Raw genomic sequence first — 11,683 nt, 5'->3', positions numbered from 1 at the left:
ACATGTATCACAGAACTTACATTATAAAAATAACAATAATAAAATTTTATTTTCTCAGCATATTAACCTTTCATAAACTGCTCATACCCTTTAGTCAGGACTGTTGGTCACATCTCCACATTGTAGGGCAACCGAGTGTCCCAATTTGTATAGCACTTACAGGGTTCTCAGAATACAAGATTTTCTGTTTTGAAACTGGGCAGTCCTGTGTAAACCCTCCTTATTAGAGTTGGTTCCTGAGAGGCAGGACTTTGAGTGCTAAAACCAGAAAAGTCCTAAGAAAACTGGGACAAACTCGTTACCATACTATGTCCCTTAGGATGCCGTACACTCTAGGAGTTTTGCTGAAGCTATTGGGAAAGAGCTGCTTTTTGTTTTTTAGTAGGGTCAGTAGATTTTTTTGCCACCTGGTAAAAAAAACTATCTCTTGAAAATGAACCAAAAGCTTTCCGGCGGTGACGACCTACACACGAGAACATGCCTCTCGCAAAGGATCTCCTTCATCCCTCTCCAGAAGAGGAGAAGAGGAAACACTAGAAGAAACGCCTGGTGCAGAGCCCCAATTCCTACTTCATGGATGTGAAATGCCCAGGATGCTATAAAATCACCTCGGTCTTCAGCCATGCACAAACGGTAGTTTTGTGTGTTGGCTGCTCCACTGTCCTCTGCCAGCCTACAGGAGGAAAAGCAAGGCTTACAGAAGGATGTTCTTTCAGGAGGAAGCAGCACTAAAAGCACTCTGAATCAAGATGAGTGGGAAACCATCTCAATAAACACATTTTGGATTTAAAAAAAAGAAAATGAACCAAAAGAGTGGTAAACTACCAACAGGGGATATTAGTAGAGCTCTGCTTTACCTCCGTTTTTGTTTTATTTTGTTTATTTTTAATTTTTATGAGTACATAGTAGGTGTCTATATGAGTTAATGAGTTACATGGTATTTTAATAGAGGCATGAAATAAGTAATAACATCAGGGTACATAGGGTATCAATCTGTTCAAGCATCCATTCTTTGTATTTAGAACAATCTAATTATACTTCTAGTTATTTTTACATGAACAACTAAATTACATTTTATTATAGTCACCCTGTTGTGCTAGCAATGACTAGGTCTTATTTTTTTTTCTCCATGTTTTTGGACCCTTCAACCATTCCTCCTCTTCACTGCCACACACCCAAGCCCCAACGACCCATCCCGGCCTCTGGTAACCATCATTCAACTCTCTATCTCTGTGAGTTCAGTCGTTTTCATTTTTAGCTTCCTCGAATGAGTAAGAACATGTGATGTTTGTCTTTCTGTACCTGGCTTATTTCACTTAACATTGTGACCTTCACTTAACAGTTCCATCCAAGTTGTTGCAAATGACAGGATCTCATTCCTTTTTATGGCTGAGTAGTACTTCATTATGGGTATGTACCATGTTTTCTTTATCAATTTGTCTGTTTATGGACACTTAAGTTGCTTCCAATTCTTAGCTGTTGTTAATACTGCCACAATAAACATAGGAGTGCAGCCATCTCTTTGATATACTGATTTATTTTCTTCTGAGTATATACCTAGGAGTGAGATTGCTGGATCATATAGTAGCTTTGTTTTTAGTTTCCTAAGGAGTCTTCAAACTGTTCTCCATAGTGGTTGTACTAATTTACTTTTCACCAACACTGTATGGGAGTTTCTTTTCTCCATATTCTTGTCAGCATTTTTTATTGACTTTTTTTTTGGATACAAGCCTTTTTAACTGGGGTAAGATGCTACCTCACTGTAGTTTTGGTTTGCATTTTTCTACTGATCAATGATGTTGAGCACTCTGCTTGCCATTTGTTTGTCTTATTTCTGAGAAATATCTATTCAGGTCTTTTGTCCATATTTAAATTGGATTGTTAGATTTTTTCCTATAGAGTTGTTCGAGCTCCTTACATATTCTGATTATTAATCCTTCATCAGATGAATAGTTTGCAAATGTTCTCTCCCATTTAGTAGGGGTTTCTCATCACATTGTTCATTGTTTCATTTGCTGTCCAAAAGCTTTTTAACTTGTGATGTATTTCTCCATTTTTGCTTTGGTTGCATGTGCCTGTGAGGTATTGCTCAAGAAATATTTGCCACTACAATGTCCTGGAGAGTTTCTCCAAAGTTTTTTTTTCTTTTTTTCTTTTTTTTTTTTTTTTTTTTTTTTGGTAGTTTTATAGTTTGAGGTCTTAGATTCAAATCTTTAATTGATTTTGATTAGATTTTTCTCTATGGTGAAACATCGTGGTCGAGTTTCATTCCGCATATGGATATTCAGTTTTCTAGGCACCATTAAATGAAACTACTGTCTTTTTCTCAGTATATGTTCTTGGCATCTTTGACAAAAATGAGTTCACTGTAGGCGTGTGGATTTGTTTCCAGGTTCTGTATTCTGTTTCATTGGTCTATGTGTCTGTTTTTCTGTCAGGACCATGCTGTTTGGGTTACTATAGCTCTGTAGTATAATTTGAAGTCAGGTAATGTAATACCTCTAGTTTTATTCTTTTTGTTTAGGATAGCTTTGGTTATTCTGGTTTGTTTATGTGTGTGTGTGTGTGTGGTTCCATAAAAATTTTAGAATTTTAATTCCATTCTTGTCAAGAATGTCGTTGGTATTTTGATAGGAATTGCATTAAATCTGTAGGTTGTTTTGGGTGGTATGAAAATTTTAGCAATATTGAAACTGCTAATCAATGAATATGGAATATCTTTCCATTTTTTTGTGTGTCATCTTTAATTTCTTGCATCAATATTTTATACTTATTGTAGAAATTTTTCAATACCTTGGTTACATTAATTCCTACATAATTGATTTTATTTGTGACTGTTGTAAATGGGATTATATTTTATTTCTTTTTCAGTTTCTTGTTGGCATATAAAAACACTACTAATTTTTGTGTATTGATTTTGCATCCTCCAACTTTACCAAATTTGTCTATCAGTTCTAAAAGTTTTTTGGCAGATTCTCTAGGGTTTTCCAAATATAAGATTATTACATAATCTACAAACAGTATAATTTGACTTCTTCCTTTCCAATTTGGATGGCTTTTATTTCTTTCTCTCATCTGATTGCTCAAACTAGGACTTGTAGTACTATGTTGAATAATAACGGTGACAGTGAGTATGCTTGTCTTGTTCCATATCTAGAGGAAAGGTTTTCAGTTTTTCCCTAATTAGTATGATATTAGCTGTGGGTCTGTCATATATGGCTTTTATTTAATTGAGATATGTTCCTTCTATATCTAGCTTTTTTAGGGTTTTTATCATTAAAAGGATGTTGAAGTTTTTTTAGATTTAATTTAATTTTAGGTTCTGGGATACATATGCAGGATGTGCAAGTTTGTTACATAGGTAAATGTGTGCCATGGTAATTTGATGCACCTATCAATCTGTCACCTAGGTATTGATCCCCCCACATGCATTAGTTATTTATCCTGACACTCTCCCTCCCACCACCACCCCCATGACCTCCAACAGGCTGCTGTGTACATTATTTTCCTCTCTGTGTCCATGTGTTCTCATAGTTCAGCCCCCACTTATAAATGAGAACAAGCAGTATTTGGTTTTCAGTCCCTGTGTTAGTTTGCTGAGGACAATGGCTTCCAGCTCTATCTATGTCCCTGCAAAGGATATGATTTTGTTCCTTTTTATGGCTGCATAATATTCCAATTATTTTTAACTGGTTCATTGTTTAAGTCTTCCTACCTATGATAAGAGCAGTTTACATACCACAGTTACAGTGTTATAGTATTCAGTGTTTTCTTTGTATTTACCATTACTCATGAGTTTTGTACCTTCAGATTATTTCTTAATGTTCATTAACCTCCTTTTCTGTTTAAAATAGTCCCTTAAGCATTTCCTGTAGGACAGGTCTAGTCCTGATGAAATTCCTCAGTTTCCATTTGTCTGAAAAAGTCTTTAACTCTCCTTCATGTTCAAAGGATATTTTCATACCCTATTATAGGGTAAAAGTTTTTCTTTACCACTATTAAATACATCATGTCACTCTCTCCTGTCCTGGAAGGATTGCACTGAAAAGTCTGCCACTTGGCATATTGGAACTATTGTATGTTATGCGTTTCTTTTCTCTTGATGTTTTTAGAATCCTTTCTTTACCCTTGATATCTGGGAGTTTGATTGTTAAGTACTTTGAGGTAGTCATCTTTGGGTTTAATTTGCCTGGTTTTCTATAACCTTATACTTGAATATTGATATATTTTCTCTCTAGATTTGGGAGAAATCTAGAACTTGTACCCCTTCTCTTTTCTCCCTTCTTTTTAAGGCCAATAACTCTTAGATTTTCCCCTTCGGGACTATTTTCTAGATATTGTAGGCATGCTTTATTCTTTTTTATTCTTTGTTCTTTTTTTCTCCTCTTCCTTGGTATTTTCAAATAGTCTGCCTTCAAACTCGCTAATTCTTCTGCCTGATTTATTCTAATATTAAGAGACTCTGATGTATTCTTCAGTATATCAGTTGCATTTTTCAGCTCCAGAATTTTTACTTGATTACTTTTCATTACTTCAATTATTTTGATAAATTTATCTGAGAGAATTCAGAATGTCTTTTCTGTGTTACCTTGACTTTTTTTGAGTTTTTTAAAACACCTATTTTTAATTCTGCATCTGATAGGCCACATGTTTGTTTCTCTGGGATTTGTCCCTAGTACCTTTTTTGGTTCATTTGGTGAGGTCATGTTTTCTTGGACAATCTTGATACTGTGGATCCTTTTCTGTGTCTGGGTGTTGAAGTGTTGGGTATTTACTGCAGTCTTCACAATCTGGGGTTGGTTGTACATGTGCTTCCAGGTAAGACTGCCAGGTATTCATGAAATGGGTATTGTGATCTAAGCTGTATCTTCAGTGGAGGCCATTCCAAGCCCAGTAATGCTTCAGCTCTTGTAGATTCATAGAGGTACTCCCTTGATGGTCTTGGACAGTATCTTGTAGAATTATCTGAATTATCAGGCAGAGACTCTTGTTTCTTTTCCTTCTTTTTCTCTCAAACAAATGGAGTCTCTCTCTCTCTCCTGTTCTGAGCCACCTGGACTAGAGGTGCAATGACACAAGCACTCTTGTGGCCAGCACCACTAACACTGCACTGGATCAGATCTCAAGACAGCACAGCACTGGGTCTCACCCAAGGGCTGCTGTAACCACACCCTGGCTACCACCTGTGTTCACTCAAGTCCTCAGGGCTCTATGATCAGCAGGTGGAAAAGGCAGCAAGTCCAGTGTCTTTCCCTTCAGGGTAGTGAGTTTTCCCAAGACCCCTTGCAGGTCCAGAGGTGTTGTCTGGAAGACAGGAACTAGAGTCACAAATCTTCCGAGTCTATTTGCTACCCTATTATACTGTGGCTTCAAAGTCCCATAGGAAGTACTGCCAAATTACTGCCAATGTTCTTTTAACGTCCAGTGGCTCTTCAATCAGCTTGTGATGAGTGCTGACTGGTCTTAGACTCATCCTTTAGGGCAGTGGACTAGTCTGGGACAGATCCAGAAATGTTATTCAAGAGCCAGGGCCTGAAATCGGGGACCCTAAGAGCCTGCTTGGTGTTTTACTCCCTGTGGCAGAGCTGATAGTTAAGGTGCAAGACAAAGTCCTCTTTATTTTTCCCTTCACTTTCTCAAGCAGAGAGGATCCTTCCCCATAGTCATCACAGCTGGGGATACATTGAGTCTCATCAGAAGCCAGCAAGTCTGAGTCTCGCCAAAGACCCATGATGTACCAGCTGGATAATGCTGTTGGTTATTCAGGATCCAAGGACTGTTCAGTTAGTAGTACCCAAGATTGTGTCCTTTCCTTTGAGGAAGCATGTTTACTTCTGGCCCAAGGTGTGTCTAGAAATGTTGCTTGGAAGGTAGGGCCTGGAAAGAGTGCCTCACAACTCTGACCAGTGCCTTATACTGCTGTGGGTAAGCTGTCATCCAAAAAGCAATACAAAGACCTTTGCACTTTTTCCTCTCCTTTCCTCAAGTAAAAGGACGGAGACTCTTTTGGGGCCATGCGCCGTACAGCCTGGGATTAGGGGAGTGGTGGAGCCAGTACTATCCTAGCTACCCTGGCTGGTATCTCAAGAGACCATGTGCACCCTCATTCCATGGCTCTGAGTCCAGATCAGCCTCTTAGGACACCCTAGGCATTGCAATTCTCATTGCCTAGGCTGGATTTCAAATTTATTTAGAGACATAAGAGCACTCCAGCTCCAGGTGGTAAGGCTTGCTGACCTCAAGTTTCAACCACTGAGATGAACAATTCCCCTTTGGCTAGGGTTGGTTTGAATACTCCCTCCCTGGGCTGGGGGGGTTGGGGGGTGGAGGGGGGTTGGGGGGTGGGTAGGGGGGTGGTAACGTGGAGTTTGGTCCAGTTTTGCTTTCTGCTACAACAGTGCAGCACTGAGTTAAATGCAATGTTATACAATGGCTGTGATCTCCCTCCCCCAGACACAGTTTCTCTCTCTGCACTGATGGGCTGCTGCCAGTGGATGGGGGAGGGGTGGCATCGGCAATTGAGGATTGTTTTTACTACCTCTTCAGTGTCTTTTTGAGCAATATGAACTTAAAACCAGGTCCTCTGAGTGCTCACCTAATTTTTGGTTCTTATGAAGATTTTTTTGGTATAGGTTATTGTTAAATTGGTGTCCTTTTGGGGGGAGGAGGGGCAATTGGTGGTGCCTTCTCTTCAACCATCTTGCTTCATCTCTAATTCCACTTTTGGCATTTTGATACTGGATGTACTCCTGGGTTTAAACATACCTAAATTCCAGATAAACGTACTGGGTTTTCTATTCCTGTGAGCCAATAAATTTCTTGTTATACTTGTACAGGTTTGATCCGTCATAGGTAATTTACATTTTATATTTTCTCAGTGCCAAATTATACTTTTAAAAGGCTCAGCCAGTTTTTTTCTTTTTTTTTAATCAGCAACTAAATAAGTATTTTAACATATATTTGATGTCAGGCTTTGGTATTCACCAGTAGTGTTAAATGTTATATCATTGTTGGCATAGTTGACATCTTCTTTGGTAATAGTGTTACCTATCAAATGTTAATTTTTTTTTTCAGAGAACCTATTATATGATTAATGCTCTAAATATTTTAATATTTTGGTAGTGGCTGTTAGTCTTTTTCTAGTTGATTAATTCGGTATTATTTTATACATTTCTAAATAGTTGTATTTTAACACTGGATATATCTTTAGACATACAGACATTTCTTGTATTGGTGTAGTAAAATTCATTGATTTTTACAACTTATTTTTTTAGGATACCCTGCCCTATTCCTAGATCGGCAACATTATTCTGTAGTTTCTTCAAATGTTTGTAATTTTTATTTCTTATGTGTAGATCATTATTGTATCTAAATTTTGTTTGTGAGTTAGACATCTATATTTAATCCATATGAAAGTTTAATACCATTTATTGAACAGTCTCTCAGACCACAGTGCAATCAAATTAGAACTCAGAATTCAGAAACTAACTCAGAACCGCACAGCTTCATGGAAACTGAACAACTGGCTCTTGAAAATAACATATCTTTTAAAAGTTTCCATTTATGTTTGGGTATGTTCTATTCTATAGGATTACTAGTTTATTCCTGCATAAATACAACCCTCTTAAATATACTACCATTTTATAATAAATATTGATATTAGGTAGTTCTGGCTTCTCTTGCATTTTTTTTACTCATATGAATTTTATAAAGAATTTATTAAGTTCATTGTAACTCTTTTTGATATTTTGATCAGAACTGCAACTGTTTTGTGTATTCAGAAAAATAATAACTTTATGATAGTTTTTCTATCTCTGAAAAGGACATACTCTTGCTATTATTTTAGATCTTTTTTAAAAATGTACTTTAATAAAGCTTTATAATTTTCTTCATTAAGAACTTTACTAGTATTTGCTATATTAATATTTATTTCTAGATAATTTTTTACATTTTTAAATTTCCTGCTATACTTTCTTTAAAATATATTTTAAATATATTTTCTGACAGGTTGGATGAATATTTTTATATATTAGTGTTGTGTCATGTATCTGACAATATTGACTCTAAAAATTATTTTTCATGCCGTCACTTAAGTATTCTATGTGATCATATCATTTGCCAGTAAAATCTCAGTGTTCTTTTTTTCTTTTCTATAGCTACACATATTTTATTGTACTGGGAAGAATCATGAATACAATGTTGAATCTAGTGATTAGAGACAGCATTCTATTTATTATTTTTTTTCCCATTTATTTTATTGCATTTTAGGTTTTGGGGTACATGTGAAGAACATGCAAAATTGTTGCATAGGAACACACGTGGCAGTGTGATTTGCTGCCTTCCTCCCCATCACCTGCATCTGGCATTTCTCCCCTTGCTATCTCTCCCTAGCTTCCCACCCGCCACCGTCCCTCCCCTATTTCCCCCCAACTGACCCCAGTGTGTAGTGCTCCCCTCCCTGTGTCCATGTGTTCTCATTGTTCAACACCTGCCTATGAGTGAGAACATGCGGTGTTTGATCTTCTGCTCTTCTGTCAGTTTGCTGAGAATGATGGTTTCCAGGTTCATCCATGTCCCTACAAAGGACCCAAACTCATCGTTTTTGATGGCTGCATAATATTCCATGGTGTATATGTGCCACATTTTCCCTATCCAGTCTATCGTCGATGGGCATTTGGGTTGGTTCCAGGTCTTTGCTATTGTAAACAGTGCTGCAATGAACATTCGTGTGCACGTGTCCTTATAGTAGAATGATTTGTGATCCTTTGGATATATACCTAGTAATGGGATTGCTGGGTCAAATGGAATTTCTATTTCTAGGTCCTTGAGGAATCGCCACACTGTCTTCCACAATGGTTGAACTAATTTACACTCCCACCAACAGTGTAAAAGTGTTCCTATTTCTCCACATCCTCTCCAGCATCTGTTGTCTCCAGATTTTTTAATGATTGCCATTCTAACTGGCGTGAGATGGTATCTCAATGTAGTTTTGATTTGCATTTCTCTGATGACCAGTGATGATGAGCATTTTTTCATATGTTTGTTGGCCTCACGTATGTCTTCTTTTGTAAAGTGTCTGTTCATATCCTTTGCCCACTTTTGAATGGGCTTGTTAGTTTTTTTCTTGTAAATCTGTTTTTGTTCTTTGTAAATTCTGGATATCAGCCCTTTGTCAGATGGGTAAACTGCAAAAATTTTTTCCCAATCTGTTGGTTGCCGATTCACTCTAATGATTGTTTCTTTTGCTGTGCAGAAGCTATGGAGTTTGATTAGGTCCCATTTGTCTATTTTGGCTTTTGTTGTCAATGCTTTTGGTGTTTTGGTCATGAAGTCCTTGCATACACCTACGTCCTGAATGGTTTTGCCTAGATTTTCTTCTAGGTTTTTATGGTGTTAGGTCTTATGTTTAATTCTTTAATCCATCTGGAGTTAATTTTAGTGTAAGGTGTCAGGAAGGGGTCCAGTTTCTGCTTTCTGCACATGGCTAGCCAGCTTTCCCAACACCATTTATTGAACAGGGAATCCCTTCCCCATTGCTTGTTTTTGTCTGGTTTGTCAAAGATCAGATGGTTGTAGATATGTTGTGTTGCCTCTGAAAACTCTGTTCTGTTCTATCGGTCTATATCTCTGTTTTGGTACAAGTACCATGCTGTTTTGACTACTGTAGCCTTGTAGTATAGTTTGAAGTCTGGTAGTGTGATGCCCCCCGCTTTGTTCTTTTTGCTTAGAATTGACTTGGCTATGCGGGCTCTCTTTTGGTTCCATATGAAGTTTAAGGTGGCTTTTTCCAGCTCTGCGAAGAAGGTCATTGGTAGCTTGATGGGGATAGCATTGAATCTGTAAATTACTTTGGGCAGTATGGTCATTTTCACGATATTGATTCTTCCTAACCATGAACATGGAATGTTTCTCCATCTGTTTGTGTCCTCTCTTATTTCATTGACCAGTGGCTTGTAGTTCTCCTTGAAGAGGTCCTTTACATTCCTTGTTAGTTTTATTCCTAGGTATTTTATTCTCTTTATGGCAATTGTGAATGGAATTTTGTTCTTGATTTGGCTCTCTTTAAGTCTGTTATTGGTGTATAGGAATGCATGTGATTTTTGCACATTGATTTTGTATCCTGAGACTTTGCTGAACTTGCTTATCAGTTTCAGGAGGTTTGGGGCTGAGACGACGGGGTCTTCTACATATACAATCATGTCGTCTGCAAATAGAGACAATTTGACTTCCTCCTTTCCTATTTGAATGCCCTTTATTTCTTTTTCTTGCCTGATTGCTCTGGCTAGAACTTCTAATACTATATTGAATAGCAGTGGTGAGAGAGGGCATCCTTGTCTGGTGCCACATTTCAAGGGGAATGCTTCCAATTTTTGCCCATTCAGTATGATATTGGCTGTTGGTTTGTCATAAATAGCTTTTATTATTTTGAGATACGTTCCATCGATACCTAGCTTATTGAGGGTTTTTAGCATAAAGGGCTGTTGAATTTTGTCAAAAGCCTTCTTTGCATCAATTGAGATAATCATGTGGTTTTTGTCTTTGGTTCTGTTTATGTGGTGAATTATGTTTATAGACTTGCGTATGTTGAACCAGCCCTGCATCCCCGGGATGAAGCCTACTTGATCATGATGGATAAGTTTTTTGATGTGCTGTTGCAATTGGCTTGTCAGTATCTTATTGAAGATTTTTGCATCTATGTTCATAATGGATATTGGCCTGAAGTTTTCTTTTCTTGTTGAGTCTCTGCCGGGTTTTGGAATCAGGATGATGTTGGTCTCATAAAATGATTTGGGAAGAATTCCCTCTTTTTGTGTTGTTTGGAATAGTTTCAGAAGAAATGGTACCAGCTCCTCTTTGTATGTCTGGTAGAATTCAGCTGTGAACCCATCTGGACCTGGGCTTTTCTTGGGTGGTAAGCTCTTAATTGCTGCCTCAACTTCAGACCTTGTTATGGGTCTCTTCAGGGTTTTGGCTTCTTCCTGGTTTAGGCTTGGCAGGAGGCAAGTGTCCAGGAATTTATCCATTTCTTCCAGGTTTATTAGTTTATGTGCATAGAGTTGTTTGTAATAATCTCTGATGATGGTTTGAATTTCTGTGGAATCTGTGGTGATATCCCCTTTATCGTTTTTTATTGCATCAATTTGGTTATTCTCTCTTTTCTTTTTTATTAATCTGGCTAGTGGTCTGTCTATTTTCTTGGTCTTTTCAAAAAACCAGCTCCTGGATTTATTGATTTTTTGAAGGGTTTTTTGTGTCTCTATCTCCTTCAGTTCTGCTCTGATCTTAGCTATTTCTTGTCTTCTGCTAGACTTTGAGTTTTTTTGATCTTGCTCCTCTAGCTCTTTCAGTTTTGATGATAGGGTGTCAATTTTTGATCTCTCCTTGCTTCTCATGTGGGCACTTATTGCTATATATTTTCTTCTAGAGACTGCTTTAAATGTGTCCCAGAGATTCTGGTATGTTGTGTCTTCATTCTCGTTGGTTTCGAAGAACATCTTTATCTCTGTCTTCATTTCATTGTTTATCCAGTCAACATTCAAGAGCAAGTTGTTCAGTTTCCATGAAGCTGTGCGGTTCTGGGTTAGTTTTTGAATTCTGAGTTCTAACTTGATTGCACTGTGGTCTGAGAGACTGTTTGTTACGATTTCCGTTCTTTTGCATTTGCTGAGGAGTGATTTACTCC

General features: G+C 37.5%; 1 pseudogene across 1 annotated transcript; it reads left to right on the top strand.

Annotated features, from left to right (window-relative positions):
* Nucleotides 1–450: 450 nt before the first annotated feature.
* Nucleotides 451–786, top strand: LOC116559557 (annotated as a pseudogene). The gene has a single exon (XR_004272516.1). The product of XR_004272516.1 is annotated as a 40S ribosomal protein S27-like (transcript).
* The last annotated feature ends 10,897 nt before the right edge of the window (nucleotides 787–11,683 follow it).

Source organism: Sapajus apella, unplaced genomic scaffold, assembly GCF_009761245.1.
Source record: "Sapajus apella isolate SASKATOON/1434 unplaced genomic scaffold, GSC_monkey_1.0 scaffold1, whole genome shotgun sequence".
Classification (NCBI taxonomy): domain Eukaryota; kingdom Metazoa; phylum Chordata; class Mammalia; order Primates; family Cebidae; genus Sapajus; species Sapajus apella.
Note: the sequence above shows the minus strand (reverse complement) of the source record. Positions and strands in the feature narration are given on the sequence as shown.